We start from the raw sequence: 22,200 nt of genomic DNA, 5'->3' as shown, positions 1-22,200 counted from the left end.
TCAGAAAGACTAACTAACAGCTGTTTGTTAATTAATAGTCTTAAAAACTATATGAATAATTTCCTACCAGGGGTGGATCATGTTATTGTCTCCAGAAACATGGTTCAAGGTGGCAAGAGAGATTACAAGTCCCATACTAGACTGCAACATATAAGTTTTAGTTTTGCTTTGTATATGCATAAACTGAGGGTATATTGGATCCTTTTGAACCAATGTTTCCTATCCGAACCAAGGCGCTACCACAGTGGGTCCATAGACAACCAAAAGTTTTAATAAATAATAAATAACTAAATTGGGTTTTTTAGGGGTCTGTAGATTGTGATAAGGAGAAGCTAGGGGTCCATCAGAGTTACATGTTAGGAAACCAATCTTTTGTATTTATACACATTGCGTCTGAAGCTGTGTGCGTGCATCAATGAAGTCATAATCTCACTGAGGGTTGTTTTCTAAATTGTACATTTCTATTTAGCTAATTAAAATACTTCAATTCATAAATTATAAAAATAATTGAACTAACAATGCTCTAAGTACATTAATTTTATGACAATTTATTGCATTAGGTACTCATTGCCATGTTGAATTGAAGCAAATCATACCAGTGTCCCTGTTTTTTTTCCTCAATTTTTTTACAGATGTATGTATGTATGTAAATACTTTATTGTACATAAAACACAAAAATAATACAAAAAGAAAACAACAAAACAAAAGAGTACAAAGGCGAACTTATCCCTAAAAGGGATCTTTTCAAGCTAACCTAAACAGGAAAGGAACACTTAAAGATAGGCGAACAGTAATTTATGCACAGTGAGAAGAAAGGAATAGGTATATAACATATAAATAAAAACACTTAATAAACAACAATTAGTTTTTATTTTTATTTATATGCATTGCTCATTCATAATTCCTCATGTGTGCATCGTGTTCAATGTAAGTGGCAACTAAGTACCTATACTATTTATGCATATAGGTTTTTTTTTACTTTTTTTCAATCTGCTTTATCCCACTAGGTACTGGGCATAATCCTTGTTGTATCAATAGAATAGCAAGAGAGAGCTGCCCACCTTCTCTAAAGGGGGAAATCATTCGATTTCACCATGCATACCTACATTTGCGTGGACCATCAAAGCAGAGCTCTGAAAAAAGGTAGAAGCTTTTCAAATCTGGTATTATCGTTGCATGCTTCGCATCAGCTGGACGGATAAAGTTCCAAACATAGAAGTTTTGCTTCGTATGGGAAAAAAACCTAGAACTTGTCCGGACAGTCAAACAGAGAAAGATTGCCTACCTCGGACATGTACAGAGGCATGATCGGTATTCCCTCCTGGAAACCATCAAGATAGGGAATGTGCCCAGGAAGCAAAAATGTAGATCAGGTACTAAGACCGTGGAGCAACTGTTCAGATTGGTGCTTGAAAAGAAAATATACAAGGAGCTGACTGCCAACCTTCAGTAATGGAGTGGCACTTGAAGAAGAAGAATACTTAAATTTACAAATGTAACATAAATTCTAAATATTAAACAACACCATATGACATCAAATGTTAATGTTTTATTATTTTAAAGTGAATATAATAATTCTTGAAACTGATTATGTAAACTTATCTCACCATCACATATGATCACCAACATGGTCAACTAATCCAACACCTATTGCAAATTGTGAACATACAGACCTAGGTACTTTAATTTTTCTGTTTGTTTTTTTGAGCAATACCTATATAATTTGGTTACCATAATTTAAATGTTTTGACAAGTGATTCTTTTTATTGTTTTTATACATTTCTAGTATTTACACTTGTCTTCATATGGGGGATGCCTATGTCCAACAGTGGACGTCCTACGGCTGATATGATGATGACGATGATGATCAATTGTCTTTATACTTAAAAATCAAATAAGTTTCATTTAAAAAATAAAATTTTAATACAAGCTTTTTTTGCTGACTTGCATTGTTTCCAACCTACATATATATTATGTATACCAAATTTCAATTCAATCCAACCACTGGAAGTGGGTTAACATGAACTTGTAAAATTCGATCCAACAACAAGGAGCAGAGCAAGTTAAATAAAAGCTTGTTAAAAATAAACTACTTTATATTTATCGTGACAGTTTTTAGGGTTCCGTACCTTGAAAGGAGAAAAGGAACCCTTATAGGATCACTTTTTTGTCCATCCGTCTGTGAAGACCCTTTTTCTCAGAAACGCGTGGAGGTATCAAGCTGAAATTTAAATCAAACTAGCTTTTGCCCGCGGCTCCGCCCGCGTGGTATTCGGTTATCGCGCGCTGTTCCCTCGGGAACTGTGCATTTTTCTGGGATTAAAAGGTAGCCTATGTCACTCTCGGGCCCATAAACTATCTCTATGCCAAAGATCACGTCGATCCGTCGCTCCGTTACGGCGTGAAAGACGGACAAACACACTTTTCATTTATAGTATTAGTATGGATAATCAGGTCTACTATAACTTGGAGCTGTGAAAAAATCAAACTTCTAAGCCACCGCAAACAAAAGATACAGCCGTTTATGCCGCAAATTTTCGAAACTCGCAAGGGAATCAAAACGTACCCTACCCTGGTACTTCTCGTGAACTCAGAATCTTGAAATTTGGTACGAGAAGCAACGTCTTAGGTATAGCACAGATAAAGGACAAATTGCGAAAACCGTAAATTTTTAGTTACGTTTACATCATATTATAAAAATATTTTTTATACTTAATTTTTAAGTTACTAGGTACCTACAGGTTTATACGGAACCCTCGGTGCGCAAGTCCGACTCGCACTTGGCCGGTTTTTTTCTGTTTCACAGACAGTTTAATCAAATCAAGCGACATAGCACAAAAAAGGAATGACCTTCATGATATATTAAGAACATAAATATATATTTATGCTTATGCATATTCGTAGATATAATAGGGTGAGACAGTAAAAGGATTTCCGTATGATTTGGTGGTTTCGTTACATTCGGAAATATCTTCGTATATATGGTCATATTCTTTCAATTTCAAGGCGGCCGTTTCGCGGCAAGGTCGAAAAAACCCGGCAATGACAATTAAAATCATAATAAATTCGTAATACTTTATCTTTTAGATTATTTATAGTGCGCGCAAAGTACATTAGGTAATTGTGACGTTGTAGGAAGATTAGTACATTCATTTTTACAATATTATAATGGAAAACCTGATATGACTGTTGCGTATTTAGATTAAAAAGTTATTTCACCTCTGATAAGGTTTTTATCTGATGACTAATCATACGAAATTATAGTTTAGTACAGCTAATAGTACGGTTGAAAGGAGAAATTGACTAAGCGACATTTTTTTAAGTTAGTGAGTTATATACATTCTCGGAATCAGTATTTTTTTTCTCTGTCGTTTGGGCTGTCTCAAAATTTTCACAAAAATGTCACTTAGTCAATTTCTCCTTTTCACCGTCGGTATGACCTAATCAGCGCCTAGCAGACGGACAGGCGGACATGGCGGCACTTTATAGAGTTCTTTTTTTCCATTTTGGCTACGAAATCCTAAAAATAGCCTATTTTTATTCTCAATATACTAACCAACAAATATCTGTGCGAACTATAAACAACTACTTTGTTCACCTGGCACCTAACGATAGCTATAGTGTTTATGAAGTTCCTCCGCCTCCGTAAGAACACAAACCCAACTATCACCACAAACACTACGCTAACGCGTTTCGAACTCGCCCAGAGTTCATCATCAGAGCAACACAACCGTTCACCATGCGGGCGAAGTAATTGTTTATAGTAGGTGCCTACATTGATATGGACCTCCGCTAAGTAAATGCCTGATCTAATGCACTAAGTATTAAAATATTTTGTGTTTTATGTCTTTGACTTGAAAAGGTAACAAATTAATAATACTACTTTCGCTTCTGTAACTTTTTGCCATTTGGGCCACAAAATGGGCCACAAAATCCTAAAAAGTAGCCAATGATCATTTTCAATAACAAACACTCTCCCTTCACGATTCGCAATTTCCCTTCTCGCCTTTCACAATTAACTTACAGAAGTAAAAAAACTGATAGTATTACATTCGCTTCTGTAATATTGTCATTGAAATACCTATTGTTAATTTATTCTAACTGTAACAGTTTACTTTATAGACAAACCGGCCGGCTGAAAACGCGAATCGATTGTAACTGTGATTAAAATTAAATGATATCGCTTAGATGGTAATGATTATCGATCAATGGCATAACATTATGCCGAGGCTGCGCCGGCGTCGGTTCTCGGTACAGTCTAGTTTCGAACGCGGCCGCACGTAACGTGTGTGTCTAAAAAAACACTTTTATTGTGTAATGCAGTTTAAATGTAATTTTTAACAATCGTGGATCTGAACACGGTGAGTTTTAGATGTTTTGTGTAATTTAATTATTGTAAAGTAAATATAGAGTTTTCGTTAAAATCCTTGAAATCGTGTTTGTGAGATATTTTACTGTGAATATTATCATAACAAAGAATAAAACTGCTGTTATTTTTACACGTCATTACATTTTGTTATAACTTATAAGAGTTGTGTGGTCACGGTTTTTTTATACAGCAACGTTAGTGGTTCTCGCTCTCAATTTTGACCCATGTTATCGGTTTATAATTAGGTAGTTAATAAGTAAAAAAAAAACGAAACGTGCCACCGTAGCTATTGCTTGTTTAACAGCATGTATGTGTTTCGTTAAGTTTAGGGGATGGACTCCTTTGTCATCCTCCTCCCTACTAAAAGTCCTCAAGTAGCGGAATATAAAACCGGCTTGTTAAAGTTAAACTCTACCAAATACGTCCTCGTAATCATTTTCTTAATTAATGAATAAATATCACCTGTTTAAACGTGTACAAAAGAAAGAAGTGTGGGCAAGCCTTTAATATAGAACCTTGTCATAGCAAAATATTTCCTGACAACACGTAGAAGCTCATGGCCTTACTATGACAGGGTTCTATAGTGGCGCAAGAATGCCGTCTGCGAATGTACATAAGTCGTTTTGGTGACGAATAGAGTCAACATTCGTTAAAACCAGTCGGTGGCCCGGAGTCGACATCTTTGACGGAATGACGCTTGTTAATAATTCTTATTTGGTATAGCTTTAAAATTCAGGTGTTTGACCTGTACCCATCAAGCTTCTTGTAAACCTGGAAACTTACACTGTTTTTTATTATTTTTATCACACTTGCACTTAAACAGTATCAAAACATACAGTTTAACCTGGCCGTAATGCCCCATATAGAACCCTCGACCTTTTTTCTTGTCATGAAACCCCAGGTCGGTATTCTGCTGCACGCGCTGCTGCTGTGCACGGAGGAGCAGCACGCCGCGCACGAAATGAACGACACGCACTGCAAGCGGTATCAGCAATTTTTGTAGAAGTACCTAATACTTATTCTTTCCCAAATATACAATTTCACTCGCAAATGTGATGAAAAACATTGTACGTCGCACGTGCGGTTTTTAAAAGTCGCTGAACTAATGTTGTACAGTTTGACGATGACGACGATCTATGTTTTAATTTTTTGCTCGTATTACAGGCCACACCCGTTATACTATATGTAGTATACTCGCGTTACAGGGTCAGTGAAAGTAAAGGACTCTGAGCGACACGGGGAATCGATTAGCGAAACAGTATTTTATGCACTTGTTTTGATCCAGTACAAGGCTATTGGACATAGTAACACTCGATAAGAGACTTACCTATGTACGAAAAGACGATTATCTAGATAAGAGTTCATTAAGGTAATAAAGAGCCAAGCTTAAATATGTCTATATGACCCCCACTAAATTATCCTGTTTCCTTAGATATTGTAGCAATTTTTTAATCAATATTTTTATGAATATCGAAATCAATAGATAGTTACGCTAGGAGTTTCTTTACGCGATATCCAGAATTCGGAAATTTGTCTAACATCTAGCTAGAGTCACAGAGTACAAGCGCGGCGAATAGATATACTTGGTGTTTTTGTTTGTCCTCAATTTCGTAAAAATAATTTATTATCCGGATTTATGAAGCCGTGGTGGCCTAGTGGTTTGACCTACCTATTGCCTCTCGAGCAGAGGGTCGTTCCCTTTCAACACAAAACATTATTAACAAAATAAAAGTTTTTCTGTCGTGTTATCCACGACTTATAATTTCACGAGCGATATGAAAAAGTAGTTTTTAGGGTTCTGTAGCCAAAATGGCAAAACGGAACCCTTATAGTTTCGCCATGTCTGTCTGTCTTTCTGTCTGTCCGTCCGCGGCTTTGCTCAGGGACTATCAATGCTATAAATCTGTAATTTTGCACAAATATATATGTAAAGTATGCCGACAAAATGGTACAATAAAAAATTTAAAAAAAAATTTTTTTTAGTGTACCTCCGATAGGCGTAAAGTGAGGATGTTTTTTTCCTCGTCCAACCTTGTAGTGTGGGGTATTTTTGGATAGGGTTTTTAAAACCATTACGGGGTTGCTAAAACGATTTTTCGATTCAGTGATGTGTTTGCAAAATATTCAACTTTAAAGTGAAAATTTTCATTAAAATCGAGCGTCTCTTTAATCTAAACCGGTGGGTGGAAATTTAGAAAAAAAAAACAGGATGGTAGTAAGTATATCAAACTTACAAGGAAAACTATAACGGTTTAAGTTTTCTTGAGAATTATTTGTAATTTATATCGGTATAAATTTTATTTATGTTTTAAATTTTTGTACGAAACTACGTACAGTCAGCACCAATATCTGACACAAAAAAGAGTGCATAAATATCTGATAGTAGCTTTGCCCGCAGCTTCGCCCGCGTGGGATTCGGTTATCGCCCGCTGTTCCCTCAGGAACTGTGCATTTTTCCGGTATAAAATGTAGCCTATGTCACTCTGGCCCATACTACCTCTATGCCAAAAATCACGTTGATCGGTCGCTCCGCTTCGACGTGAAAGACGGACAAACACATAAACACACACACTTTCGCATTTATAATATTAGTATGGCAGACATATACAATTTCTAGGGCCGCTAGGACGTGTCTGATATTTTTGCACGCTCCACTGTGGCAGATGCAGTACCTGTTAACTTTCCACGATTCCAAATTCCTTACGCCAATAGCTTGTTTTAGAAATCGATTTTTAACCTAAATCTTTTTGCGTGACTCGTTTACGTAAATATTGGAATGCGATACAATTCGCACCACGTTATCGACCGTGCGAACGCGAAGCGCGAGCGAAGCGTCTCCTTTTTAGCTTGGGCAAATGCTTTCGTATCTGTACAGCGGGTGGACGTCCAGTGTTCTTCTCTACTCTACAGGTAACATTTTTCAACCGACTCTCGGTGCGAGCAGGTTCGATAATTAAAGATTATAGAATATTTTTTGTCGATTTAGCTTTTAGAAAATTTTCAAAATGTCCGATTGATGGTGGTTAATGTAAAAGAAAGAATTGCGAGTTATAACTACAGCTCACAAAGCCACTAGTTATATTTGTATGATTGCGAACTTAACTATTGTCTCGTGTCTCCTACACTAGGTACTTGTCCGGGGCAGCAACCGTCTCGCTGTCTCCTGTCTTTGTCTCGCTCGCTAACTGTCGTTTATAGAGTCTGGCTAATGAAAGATGAACCTGCAAAACCGCGGCAAATTCAAACATTTTGCAGATGATGGTATCACCATATAATAAGTACTAGTACCAGTACAGAAGCTTCTCTGCCGTACAAAAGTGACGATTAGGCATAAGAATCATGCCTACTTTATGCTTCTCTGTCTAACGCACGCATGCCTGAATATTGGAAAATAAGTAATTATTTAACACGATATACATGTTGAACATAAAAAAGTTAATACGAATATTTTTGAGAAAAAGTGAATCTTAGGAACCACAGTTGTATTGACCAGTTCTGAAAGGAATATTAGTATCAAAATGTTTTGCTATGCCTACTAACCTACAAATTCGGTCACCGCATCTAAACACTTTTATTCTGAATGAAAAAGGCTTCCCTTTCTGCTTGTTTTTATTTGAATTTGCTTATCATGGTTAAAATAATCTGTGGCACACCACTTTTTATTGTTTCGCCCATGTTTAAGCAGTAAATTTACAAAAAACTATTTTACGAAGGTACTAAAACTCAACAAGTCACAGAATAGATAATAGTACAAGCTCAAGTGTCTGTTTTCTTATACTCTTTGGTCTGTTTGCCCATGACATTTGAATAATGTTGCCACTCAAATAATAGCTGGGTTCAGCTTTCATTAGCCAAACTATACCTAACCCTACCTAACGTCAAGTGACCGTCGTGGTATCCGGTCGTGGTCTCCTGTCTCGGTCGCTTGTCTGTCTCTGTCGCGGCGCGAACCGCCACCACAAGCTGGCCTAAATAAGTCTAGCTAGGGCTATTACAATTTCTAGCGAAGGACCTTTGCACACCACGTGTTTTAATTAATAAGAGGTCAAAAACACTATGACGTATATATCTTTAAGTTATGTATAAACATCACATGCACGTAATTTAATTAAGTAATTAAGATTACAGTCATGTGATTCTGTTTAACCTAGACTACTTATTAATGCACTCAAAGACGCCCATTAGCTTTAATTGATAATCAAAGAGCGGAACTTTCATGGCATTTTTTGACCTATCATAGTGACTTCTCACTTATTGACTTCCGGTATACATTCATATATCGATACGATACACAACATAGATACTAAAGAAGATGAAAAAAAAATATATAACAAAAAAATTTAACCGACTACAAAAAACAATGAAAATAATTTTCTGCCAGTCTGAAGTCGGTCGGTGCCTCAGCACGAGCCAGCAGGAGTGGACCTATAGTCATCTACCTCACCTATGCACTTTATATTGGGCTTCAATCACTCCTGCTGGCTCGTGCCACAACTCGTGCTGAGACACCGACCGACTTCAGACGGGCAGAAAATTAATTTCATGGTTTTTTGTAGTCGGTTCAAGTTTTTTTTATATTTTTTTTTCAGGCTTTTTATTGTTAATAATCTAAGATACAGTTTTATATCAACTGATCGTCACCTTTTACGAAAGACTGCTTTTTCCGATGCAGAGACGTTCATTATTGAGGAGTCCTGGTGCTTCACCACCTGTTTGACCATATGCATTACGAGGAGCATAAATTGCTTAGCAACTGTGTCAAAGTAATTAAAATTCAACCCGTGAAATACTTGTTATTGAGTAGTAACTCCGGTCCGGTGGTCAACTGTGGTTTTCATCATCAGTTCCACTTACCAAATGATGGTTTTCAAGAGCAAATGCACGAGTTACTACTAAATATATCCAATTTACTATAGGTGTCCCTACGACATTTGAAGAGTTCCCTCGATTTCCTTAAGATCCAATCATCAGATCCTGATTTGGTGCTTATGGGACCTAATTGAAGACGAACGCAAAAAAAAATTCAAATGGGTTAATAAATGACGGAGTTCTGAGGTAAAAAAAATGCAACCCAATTGATAACCTCCTCCTTTTCTGAAGTCGGTTAAAAAGTAGAGGTAAACAATAGGCGGCCTTAATTAGCGATCTCTTCCAACTAACTTTCGAGCACTTGAAAATGACAGACATATGCAATGATCAATGAATGGATAACAATTACTAATTTAATAATTTCAGTTCAGTTTTTTTTTTCAATTTAATGTAGAAATTCTCCTGTTGTAATGTTAACAAGTGTTCCATTTTCCGGGTTCATACTACTTGTTTTACAGTCAAATATCCATTTGTATGCGGAAAAAGAACTCTACTCGAGAGCGCTCTACATAACATGATAAGAAAGTTTACGACAATCTAATTAAGTAAAGTTTAATATGTCGACATCATTTAGGTAGAGTCGATAATGAGAAGTCATTATGACAGAATAATTTATTGAATCAGGCGTTACTTTACGGAGGTCCATATCAATGAACTAAAAGAATTTCCTTGCTGACCCGCGACCTTACGATAGCTAAGCTTATGCAAAATATGCGTGTTCAAACTCAAACTCAAACTCAAACTCACAACATTTATTGACAAGAAAAACACACTACATCACAACAAAAACACATGCAGTTCCTCCACCTCCACACTGTAAGAATACACACAAACCAATCTATCACCACCACCACACTAAACTGACGCGTTTCGAACTCAACCAGAGCTCATCTTCAGAGTAACACAACCGTACACCATGCTACCAGTTTTTAGACTAAACAACTAACAACTAAACAACTACACAACTAACAACTGGTAGCATAGTGTACGGTTGTGTTAGTCTGAAGATGAGCTCTGGTTGAGTTCGAAACGCGTCAGTGTAGTGTGGTGGTGGTGATAGATGGGTTTGTGTGATTTGTGTGTGTTCTTACAGTGTGGAGGTGGAGGAACTACATGAACACGCATATTTTGCATAAAGCTTAGCTATCGTAAGGTCGCGGGTGAGCAAGGAAATTCTTTTAGTTCAATCATTATGACAGGTCAAAAATTGCCATGAAAATTCCGCTCTCTGTTGAATAATTAACCGCTCCATATTTGAATATTTGTTTGGCCAACCGTCATCAATGAATGGTTTTTCAGTTAAAGTCTCCAGTGAGGCATTTAGTTACAGAACAGGTATTAAAATAAGTATCTGCAAAATAAAAAATATAAAGCGAGGAAACGTTCTTATAATTGAACTTGTTTTCCTTTTTTTATACTTACAAATCAACATCAAACTACACTTTAGTGATCATCATCTTCAGTTTTCACACGTCCCTTTGCTGAGCATAGGCGTCCTCACATATTAAGAGGGCTTTGGGCTGTAACCCTCACGCTCAGTGCAAATTGGGAACTTAACACACACACCATTAAGTTGTGTGCACGTTTCCTCACGATCGTTTCCTTCGCCGAAAAATTTTGCGCAGTAATTTTGAAAAACTCGAAGGTGAAAATTCGGGTCCGAATCCACGAATTTTTAGGATCTTGTCGCTTTAAAACATCATTAACCTAATGTACTCGTAGGTACTAAATATGAAGACAATCCTATTACAATGCGACAATGGATGGATCTCTGAGTTTCTCTGTACAGTTGACAGAATTATATCGCGGACTGCACAATCCCAGCGCATGAAGGAGGATGAATAATTCTAACGTTCTATCTTCTAGTTGCATTTGCTATGCATTCTAATAGCTAGTTTCCTACAGTTCTATTAATCTCTGTCCATGTACCTAAGGTAAGCTAACATGTTGTTGGCACGTTCCAATTACTGTCAGTTGCGTCACAAAATCTTATTTATATTATGATCTTCCTTGCTGCTGCCCGCAACTTTCATCATCATTATCATATCAGCCTTAGGACGTCCACTGTTGGACATAGGCCTCCTCCATTAACCTTCAGTTGGAGGTGGACTGCATCCACCGTGGACCCGGAGCTTTAACCAGGCTATCCTCCCATCTCGTTGGTGGACGTCCTGTGCTGCGCTTGCCGATTTGCGGTCTCCATTCTTGAACTTTTCGGTCCCAACGGCCATCCTGTTTTCCGTGCTATATGGCCTGCCCATTGCTACTTCAACGAGTCAGTTCGCTTGGCTATGTCGCAACGTTGTGTGCCTAATATTAATTAACGCTGTCAGCCATCCCATTATGCGTGGGTAAAAATCAAAAGACCATTGACAGTCCCAACACTTTCTTTGAAATGAAATGAAATAGTAATTCATCAGTCATTCAGAGCTTGATGTCAGGTGCCGGCCAGCGGGTTTCGAGGAGCCCCGGCGTGTCTGGTGCCTGCTGAACAGAATCAGGACAGAGGTTGGTAACTGTGCGTCCCTGTGGCACAGGTGGGAGTGGTGCGAGTCGCCACGGTGTCCGTGTGGCTGCCCGGAGTAAACAGTCATATGGTCTTTGAGTGCCCAATCACCAAATTTAGCGGGCAAGCGGCAGACATTAAAACCCTCTCGACAGATGCACTAGCATACCTTAAATCTAGCCTATTAAATATTTAGTTTAAGTAGGGAACCAGAAGCCATACGATAAATAAATAATAAATCAGTCTCTGGTATAAGCTTTTTTACAAAAAACGTCTCGGACGTTAACGTTTCAATTACTGTAGGCGAATTGACAGCGTCTCTCTAGCGGCACGTATAGGCAAAATACTGTTCTCACACTCCTACTTGATACTTTAACGCAAACCGTTCGAGAATTTAGTTATGACCAGAGGTCGGACGGTATAGCATCGTATTTCTCAATATTGTGGACATGGCTTCAAAATTAATTAATAGGTTAAGTAGTCAATATTTTTTCTTTCTTGAAATTACATTTTGATTTCTGGACGACAAAATAATTAAACAAATCCTTCTGAAATGAATATTGAAGTGGTATTTGTTGTCGTTGGAATAAGAATAAATCATGACCACAAAAATGTTGAAAAAAAAACTCTTAATTTATGTAAAAGTACATTAATTATATTATAACAAATCTTTGTGTTTATCGGTATCTGACGGTATTCCACAAGAAATCAAAATTAAATCTTGAGTAAGAAATTAATTATTTCCTTATGTAATTAATTTTGGAGTCATGTCCACATGATTGCGAACAATGACGCTAATCCCTAGTTATGACAAAAACTTAGCTTAGGACTTCTGTTGTTATTTTTTGAATGGCTATTCAAGAAGGTAGTAAAATACATTGTAAAGATTAAGTGTTAAACAGCGTCTTTTAAAACCCATGAGCCATGACATAATTTTGAACGTGCGTACTTATATTCTGTGTACAACATTAGAACACAACCTTTTATTAGCGTGTCTAATACTTAATAGTTTTGTCTAATACATAACACGCGTTTCAGTCATAATAAAGCCTTTGTAGACTAACACAATTATAGCGTAGATATTGTTATGTTATCTACGCATAAAAATCAGATCGAAGCGCATATTTTTTGTGTCAACCTGTCATTTGCTCTGAAAATGTTATTGTTATGTGTGCGTTGTCGGAGTCGATTAGCTTTAAAGTACCCTGTTTTTGTTAATTCCATAGGGATTTCGTAAAATCCTAAAATTTGATATTACCTGTTATACGAGTAACTACCTACTTGTACTACTTGTACTATTATCTATTCTGTGATTGTACGCTAAATTTGAACTTTCTAATAATAACAGTACAGTTACAGAGATAGAGCTAACTACTTGGGTTGAAAATATAAATGTCTTGTATTCCCTATCCCGTCGAAATTTGGAAAAATACTTCTAAGGGTACTTATATAAAATATGAACCTTATTAAATATGTATATTTTTTTTATTCGACTGGATGGCAAACGAGCAAGTGGGTCTCAATATGTCTCCTAAATTTCAAATCTCCATCTTTAATGGTTTAGGCTGTGCGTTGTGTGGTATAGTAGAAGGTAAAATATAGATTGATTTTTATTACAACTCAATTTACACTTGTTAAAATCCAAACATTAACTGTAGAGCCCTCGCCCACGGCGACTTTTTGTAGCGACGCTGTCGCGTGTTCGTCGTACTGTATAGTCGTGATGCGGTCGCTAGCTGTGTGCCCTCGTCCACATAACCACGATTAAGTCGTAATGCAAACGCGATACTGTAGCGCTTCACCCCCCCTCTCTCCGTTCTCTCCCCAATGTCGTCCGACACGGTCGCGCGTTGCATCGATACAGTAGCGATGCTGTAGCGCGTTAGTAGCACGTTGGCATCGCTTCAGTAGCACGTTGCAAATGCGACTAACGCGCGTTAGTAGCGATACTGTCGTGCGTTTACCGTCAGTTTTATTATATTTCCTTCGTACACGATCTCAATAAATGTCATGGTGGTACGGATACGACCCTTCCAATAGTTCAATTCCGTCTCGCACTTGATTTTTTAGGATTCTATAGTCGCCATCTGCGATAAGGCTATTAAATTAATCAATGTATCTATTTTTTTTACTAGAAATTTCGATACATCATTTTTAGTTGTATTAATTTAAAAAATAATGTTAAGTGCCCAAATTTCGCTTTCCTAAGGGAATTCGATTCTCTTTCTTGTCGAAGCACTCGGCCAAAGTGCAGGTGTCAGTTACTACCAGTCTCTGCCGAGCTAAAGGAGCATTCCGTCTTCTGTTACGCGATACTATACTCTTATTATCAACTTACCTTCGAAACCGCGGTAATAAACGCATTCCGTGGTGAGCGCAATATTTATTTGATATCCAGAACTTTTCACATGCAGAGGTGAGAGAATATAGTAATTTTTAATTTATGAGCAACAATATTTTTTTCATCACACTTACTCGTCAATGATGTTATTCCACGCCTGTATACTAAAGGACGACGGCCTAACAATTTAGGCCGATCCATTATTCCCGCGGGAACAGAATAATGTATTTACGTTTAGTTTTTCCTCCCACGGAAGGAAAAGTTTAGTTTTTAATTTAAAAATAAATTAGTAGGTACGTTTTTTTCAGACTAAAGAGGTTTCAAGTCAGCCATCGTTTTATTTATATTTAAAACTTTGCTATGACCCAATTTTACACCACAAAACTTATCTACGCTTCATGAAACTTCGTTAATTTTATATTTTAAATTTATATCAAATTGTTTTGCAGTAATTTTAGTAATATTTTTTTAGCATATTGGAAGAATCTGGCCGTATGACCATTTGAATTCTTAACTACACACAGTTCTTAGCATTATCTATAGACAACTTGAAAAAAGTGGCAATCCGGAGGGCTACTACGAAATTCGAAAATCGAAGTTCGTGTCGTATCGCTGACCCTAATAATTATTTAATACGAGAGTGAGAGGGACAATATTAATACTTATTTCTTAATAAAATAATACAATATGTCTTATTAGCCCCCTGTATTGATGGGTAGTCATTATTTTATTCAGTTGTTTTCTTAGCGTCTTTCTTTTGCCGAGTTGTGAAGTGTTTAGTTAGAGAAAATACTTAATTTTATTTTTTGCATTTTTTTCCGCGCAATGTGATGAAATATCATGTGTGTATCACGGGCAGGAAAGGGATTACAAACTCGAGTCATTAAAAGCTTTAAAGCTTCTAATAGACTCTCGTTAGTAATCCCATTTTACGGCCCTTAATGCACAATGTAATATACTTTGCTACTTTTATTCTCTGCTTCCAATTAATTTAATTTATATGCTCCTCCGCCGAGAATCAATAAATTATTTATGTAGTCGGAACTACTACATACGGGTTGCGTCACATCCTTGTATATTAGACTAGCAATTATTAGAGTATTAATTGCTCTCAAGGTAATAAATAACACGCATTAATTGCACCTGAGTTATCCAGTACCTTACCTAGATTCATCAGGTAATCTGCTGCATTTGGATTGTCACCAATCAAAACTTTTGAACATGTACCCAGGTATATTGAAAAGTGTATCAATAATTTGTTTGTAAGTATAATATAATAAAATTTTATTTTACCAAATTAGGTAATTAAAACAATAAATATTTCCAGTAATAACTATAATAAAATATACCCACTGCAGTAGGTATTGCCCCTTTTTAACGTTGAAAGGACACACTGCCGTAACGTATGTCTTGGAAACACGTTGCTTTCCAATGAGTGTATTATCCTACTAATATTATAAAAAGTTTCTGAGTATGTGTGCGTATCTGTTATACTTACTATTTCACGCTGAATCTGCTAGATACATTTGGATGAAAGTTTGCATGGGTGTTGTTCACTTAACTTAAATTAAGTATGACTACGATGTAATATTTGGGGATTTCCGTAGGAATAGCAAAATCTTGAAATTTTTATTCAACTACCGAATGAGGGTTTTCACAGAGGCGAAATATCGCTAGATGGCGTTGTATCGAGAGGTCCGTTTGACGTTTGCTCATGATTGGTTAAAAAACTAAATGAGCCAATGAGGGCTATCGTTTTTTGTCTCACTAGATGGCGCACTGTAGCGTGAGGTTTTTAAGTATGACTTTCAAAGTCTGTTATTACAGGCGTGAAAACAAAGTTTAGATTAAAATCATATTTAATACACCTTAAAATCGTACCATAAAAATATCGAGCATGCCACAGTGTTGCATAGTCCCCGTTTTGTTCGGAAAAAAGGGAGGACAAAGGTTTCCGAAAGGCAAAACTGTCTCAAAACACAGACAATCATTGCCCCGGAACGCATATTTGCTATAATTAATTTCAGATATTGCAAAATATTCACAAATTTATTCTAATTATAAATAAACCCGCGTAGCTCACCCAAAAACTATGAGATTTGACATTTCGGAGACCTCACGCTACACTAGCGCCTCTAGTGGCGAATTCACACGCGATAGCCCCCATTGCAAGCAAACGTCAAACGTCAAATGGACCTCACGACTCACGATACTAACGCCATCTGGCGATATTTCGCCTTTGTGAAAACTCTCATTGAATGATTTTCTCTAGCGAAGCCGCAGGTATTGGGTAGTCTACTAATATTAAAATAAATAAATAAATATCACGGGACAATTCACACCAATTGATCTATTCCCAAAGTAAGCTTATTGCTGTGTTGTGGGTAGGGTACTAAGCAACTGATAAATATAATTATATAGATATAGATACATACTTAAATACATATTCAACACCCAAGACCCGAGAACAAACATTCATATTTTTCATACAAATTTCTGCCCCGACACGGGAATCGAACCCGGGACCTCAAGCTTCGTAGTCAGGTTCTCTAACAAGTAGGCCATCTGGTCGTCAAAACTAATATTAAAAGTATTCATAAAACAAGACCAAAATCAAAAGAACAAAAGACGAATACGAATAAATCACGTGTTCTGGCGCCCCTCTATCAAAGACTTGATTAAGTGAAGCTATTCTATTATTTGATCTAAAGTTGCTTTGTTGCCAAGAAAGAGTATTCATGAGTTCAAAACGATCACCAGTCGCGATAGAGACAATCTGTGTATTTTAAAGCAATCCCTGTAAAATAAGTTTTCAAGAATAATAATGCCGAAGAGTATAATTCCCAGTCAGAAAGAAAAACATGATTTTGTACCATAATATTTGTACGTGCTCTTTATCCCCGTTTCGCTTTCTTTATTCGTTGCAATATAATCACTCCAAATGATAACGTTTCTCGTTAGTTTATTAACCAGTTTTATGAGTATTGCAATTCATGCTACGCAGTAAAAGCTGTGCAGAAGTTCAAATATGCTTGAAATGTTCTTGTTGCTTACGGGGTTCTCAATATTTTCTTTACGTTTGCTCCATTGTTGTCAAAAATATTATGTATTCAACTGGCAAAGTGAACAACACTAACAAACACTTAGTGGTTCATCACAAACCTGTCGGGTCGGATGGCATCTCGTTAACTACGTTAAGTACGAGTTACTAAGTTGTATCGATGACACTGGCGCAGTTTTTTCAACGTAAATGTACCATGAACACCATGCTTGAAAATAGCGTATGCGTTGCCAAGAGGACTAAGATAATTGATATTATTGTGCCAGTAATTCGATCAGCCGGTCTTACTGAAAACGCAGAGAACAGCAGCGCAGTAAGATCGTGTGATAGCGATCCAGACAGAACTTGTAAATAGGTACCAGACAGTGTAACGTGAAACGACTAAATAATTCAACAGCGATGGCCGGATGAAGTTCTGATTGAACTGAAATTCTTCATGCCCGTATACCAAAAATACCACTACCTACCTACCTCATGGAACTACCTATAGGTAAAGGTAGTGCCACGACTTTAAAGTGAATGTTTACACACACAGCTACAAAAAGAACTGATTGCGTATAAGGAGAATGAATGAAATGAATGAGTAAATCTCAAAATTCCGCATGACATGTTCTTGTGTGCGTGACCTCAACTGTGGTAACACTACCATTACCTCTCGATATACACGTCACCAAAATAACTCATCTAATGTGCATGCAATCGCTCATGCCCTAAGCAACTCTGGAAACGTATTACGTATGAAAATGTCGTTACACTCAAAATGACTTCGCTCAATCTTCTATCGAACCTTGCACCTTCGGAGCGCTCATGAATTAAATTTTGTTGTTCATTGAAGGTGGGCCGTACCCCGATAGCGTTTGACGGATCACGTTTTGGACGGGTCGGATAGATGGGCCAAGTACGTGCCGCGCCGACCGGCGGGACTTGATGAATCGGCGACTTGTAATCGGTGGACTAACACGAATCCCGTAATTTGTTAAAGGAAAATTCGAAGGGGCCCAGAACCCCACTGTGATACGTACAACATCGTGCCTTATAAAGCGCTGGCATGTGTTGATTTATTCGAAGTTATTATCCGATGAACAACAACGAATAACCTCTTTTAAGGTTATTTATAAGTAGCTTATTTACACTTCGCTCTCATTATAGTAGGTCTTGCCTGGTTTGAGAAAACCTTTATGCAAATTTTTTATGGGTTTCAAAACTTTTCTTCTTATTAGGTCCATAAGAATCAACTTTATTTAGTAGGTGAGTAGTGCATGCCAGACGGTGTTCTATAAGATGTAAGATATAATAAATACAGTATGATTTCCTACCCGAAATTTCACACGCACCCTATAAAATATTGGGGGTCGAAATAACAGTTTTTCTCTCCCGAAAGGGTGCTGTGAAACTTTACGCGTGGCGGTATTAATGACCGTAGAACGTGCCCTATGCCCGGTGCGTACGACAAGATGGAAACAAATCGGTGTCTCGTATACGATTGACGTTCACTTTTTTATACGGCGCGATATTGTTTACTATAAATCAGAAAACACGATGTTACTATGGGAGTACCTACTTGCTATGTCAATTCTGTACAGACCTGATTAACCCTTAAATTGATAGTGTTTGCCACAGTGGACATGATTCAAGACTATCTTTTTGTATTTTTTAATGTATAATTTTTTGGACTATAAGGTAACGATGAGCTTTGAATCATGAACTTTTTTAAATGTCAATTTAAGAGTTAACATATTAATTATGACGTCTCATGACCTAAAAAGCGAGCCACTTATATGGCTAAAAAAGCTATGTGTTTATTTTCTAGCCCAGTCTGCAATGAACTAAATTTTTCAAAAATGCCTAATTGCAGAAAATAGGTAGGTATGCATCAAAATGATTATAATTTCACTAGTGAGTACCTTAATTTAAAAACCTAATTGAAAGCAATTCTTTTTGTATTTTTTTGTCCCTTTATTATTAAGTATTTTTGTGTTGTTGCTATTGCACTTTTAAGAGCTACATTTCCATTCCAAAAATGTAATTGAATTGAAGTGAAAAAATAAATTCTGTTACCCGAAGCATTACGAGTAAGAATAGGTAAATTTGATTGCACTGACCATGACGTGTTATCTTGATTTAATATTCAGTTTAGAATTTAAACGTTAATTCTAAATCATGCAAATGCCGTATTTTGCGTCCGAAAGGCTGTCGTTTAATTATGCATGTCGCTGCAGTCTGGTAATACTGTCCGAGTCTTAATAATAAATCTTTGTTAACAAAAGAGAACATTTTTTTTGTCAAAAATGTAAAGTACCTACCTACGAGTACATATTTATTTTCGTCGTCGTCTGTGTCGAGAAATCTTTACATTCCGTTATGATTTTAAAGGACCTATCCAAAGATATCCCACACTATAAGGTTAGACGAGAAAAAAAATCACCCCCACTTACCCCTCTATTACGGCTATGAGAGGTATCTTAAAAATGTTTTTTTCTTAAATTTATTTTTCCACTTTGTCGGCATAATTGCTACATATATCCATGCAAAGCCAAGCATGTCTGAGCTAAGCCGTGGACGGACAGACAGACAGACATGGTGAAACTATAAGGGTTCCGTTTTTGCCATTTTGGTTACTTAAAAATGAAGCATCAGTATGTTAGTAAAATCACAATATACGTAAGAAAGTAAAGTGGAGCTTGCATGCGTCTGCATGCGCCGGAAGGAAATGTTTGGAATTGTTTAATATTGCTTTGTAATATAAGTAGTTTGTTTGACAGCTCTAGCATCTTATACTCTAACCTCCTATTTCACCATTCATTGATTAATTTTAATTGACCAAATAGAAGGAGATGGCATCACATTTATCTGTCAAATAAAATGTAACCGTGAGTAGTAAAGTAAATATAACAATTTGGTTAGTTTTCGATTTATATATACACACTAAATACATAATTTAATCTGCACACGTGGTCAAGCAGTATAAACACAAATAGTTGATATGATATAATATGTAAAACGCATATAATATATTATTAGTTAGTCCGTAGACGGGACCCAGGCTCGTTAGGGTCGGTTATTATGTATTGTGGTTGCAGCTTAATCCGCACTGGGCTCTATCATACATAATCATGTTACTCGATTGAATCGCGTATGAGCTGACCGTTTATCAGATTATCATACAGCGGAGAGGTGCCGGGCACTGAAACTATATTGCCATAACCTATTAGGTTGTGCAGGAGGCTTTGTAGCGTATTAGGATTTCCTATCCTTCTAATATTATAAATGTAACAGCTTTTAGTGTGAGCGATTTGGTGCTCGCTGGACGAATTTGGATTTGGACACAAAAATTTTCTTCACACACACAACGAAAATGAGTACAACGATGTAATTGTATATCTATTTTATTATTTATTTTCCTCGTGTTTGAACATTAGTAAAGTCCTCTTATTAAGTAAACAAAACATATTTTATTATATCTATTGTAAGTTAACGAATAGTTGTTCAACTACAACTACATACTTTCATCTCTGATGCTACATTGAACAAAACGGTACAATATCTTCCATTTATAACTCAGTTATACATTAAGGACAATATGTTACTGACAGCCGAACGCTACATTTACATGATTGAGCGTTTCCACATATAGAATATATATAGAACATTGCCGCAGGTGTGGGAACATTATACTTGGGAAAGACGACGTGTATAATTTACTATGCATTGTTGTTTGTATTGAGCTCTGCCAACTAATTACGAGTATACAATAGAAAGCCACAGGAACGACTAATTTTCCACGTGAAACTCTTTTTCTTTTGGGAATTGAACTGATTAAAGTTGAATTTGATTTAATCTTGTCTTGATGTAAATTTTTGTTTATGGTAAATGTGTGTTTGCCTAAATACATGTTTATTTAAGACATTCCATCCTAACGCCTGTAATGTGACATGCAATAAACAATTTTGAATTTGAATTTGACATTTATTTAAATGAGGTAGTTATTTGCTTGTGTTCATGTCTTGTGTTAATGTTTAATTATTGGTACCGCCAATATCGAGATTAAGGAAAACATTAACAATTTTGATGTACTCGTAGCCGTTGTTAGGGAGCTATTATTATATTATTATTAATATTGCGTGCAGCGTTAATTTATTTTTCTTAGATATTGACCACTTTACAATTTTTATTTAAGTTGCAATGTTTATTTATTAAGGATATTATATTCATCTAGACAAATAATTTACAATGTACAGATAACAGTAAATAAGAATTAAATAAAAATAAAAATATCCTAAACTTAAAATACCTACTTACAACAAACAAAAGAAAACAAAAACTATTTTCTTTAAAACAGCATCCATTGGTATAAGGAGCCTTCAGCCTTCTTTGTCCGAAGAATCTGTTAGCTCTTCGGTCTTCTGTGATGTCTAACTAACCTCTTAGATAATCTTCTTTGTAAAGCTTCAGAGAGCAAGGACCGCACGGATCAGGGGTCTCAACACCGACCGGGACAAACTCGTATTCGGACCCTAGAGCCCTATATCTGATCAATTTCGCTGTTTCAGCCGCTTCAAATGCTGCATCAGCTTTGTTGTAGGTTCCATGGAGATGGGACGGAGCCAGCGTGTCAGTACAAGTAGCACCCCACACAAGCATTCGACCCATCTTCCATGGAATCAAAGTCATACCATCCGGTCTCTTACCATCGTCTCTTGCAATACCTGCGGGCTCGAGTAAAGATGGCACGTTAGCGGTGGTAAGGGAGCAGCGTATGATGACATTTAGTCCAGCATGTCTGAAGAACTGGCCTGCAGTCTTTTGGCAAGAAAGTACGTGATGTCCTAGCCGGTCGACGTCACTGCCACAGGAGCATTTATGAGGAGAGCAGACCAGAACCCCGAGCCGCAGGCAGGTTGCGATTGTTAAGGTCAAATCTTGCAAATTGAATGTCACTTCTATAATGAGCGAATTGACTTGAAGTTTGGTACTTACGTTAATTTCAATTTAACTGCCTGAACTGATGGTTAACGCAAGCGAAGCCGCGAGTAAAGGCTAGTGTTTGAATAAAA

General features: G+C 36.8%; 1 protein-coding gene across 2 annotated transcripts in view; it reads left to right on the top strand.

Moving 5' to 3' along the window:
* LOC141429108 (sodium-independent sulfate anion transporter) overlaps positions 1 to 22,200 on the top strand; it is a 52,270-nt gene that overhangs the window by 541 nt on the left and 29,529 nt on the right. The window contains exon 1 of one of the 2 annotated variants that reach the window (XM_074089309.1): positions 4,265 to 4,361. The exons of the other annotated variant lie outside the window; for it this stretch is intronic. The gene's annotated coding sequence lies outside the window, so the exon portion shown is untranslated. Of the gene's footprint in view, positions 1 to 4,264; positions 4,362 to 22,200 lie in introns of those variants that run through there. 2 annotated transcript variants of the gene reach the window in all.

This window comes from Choristoneura fumiferana, chromosome 6, assembly GCF_025370935.1.
Source record: "Choristoneura fumiferana chromosome 6, NRCan_CFum_1, whole genome shotgun sequence".
Taxonomy (NCBI): Eukaryota; Metazoa; Arthropoda; class Insecta; order Lepidoptera; family Tortricidae; genus Choristoneura; species Choristoneura fumiferana.
The sequence above is the reverse complement of the archived record's forward strand: the minus strand, read 5'-3'. Positions and strand labels throughout refer to the sequence as shown.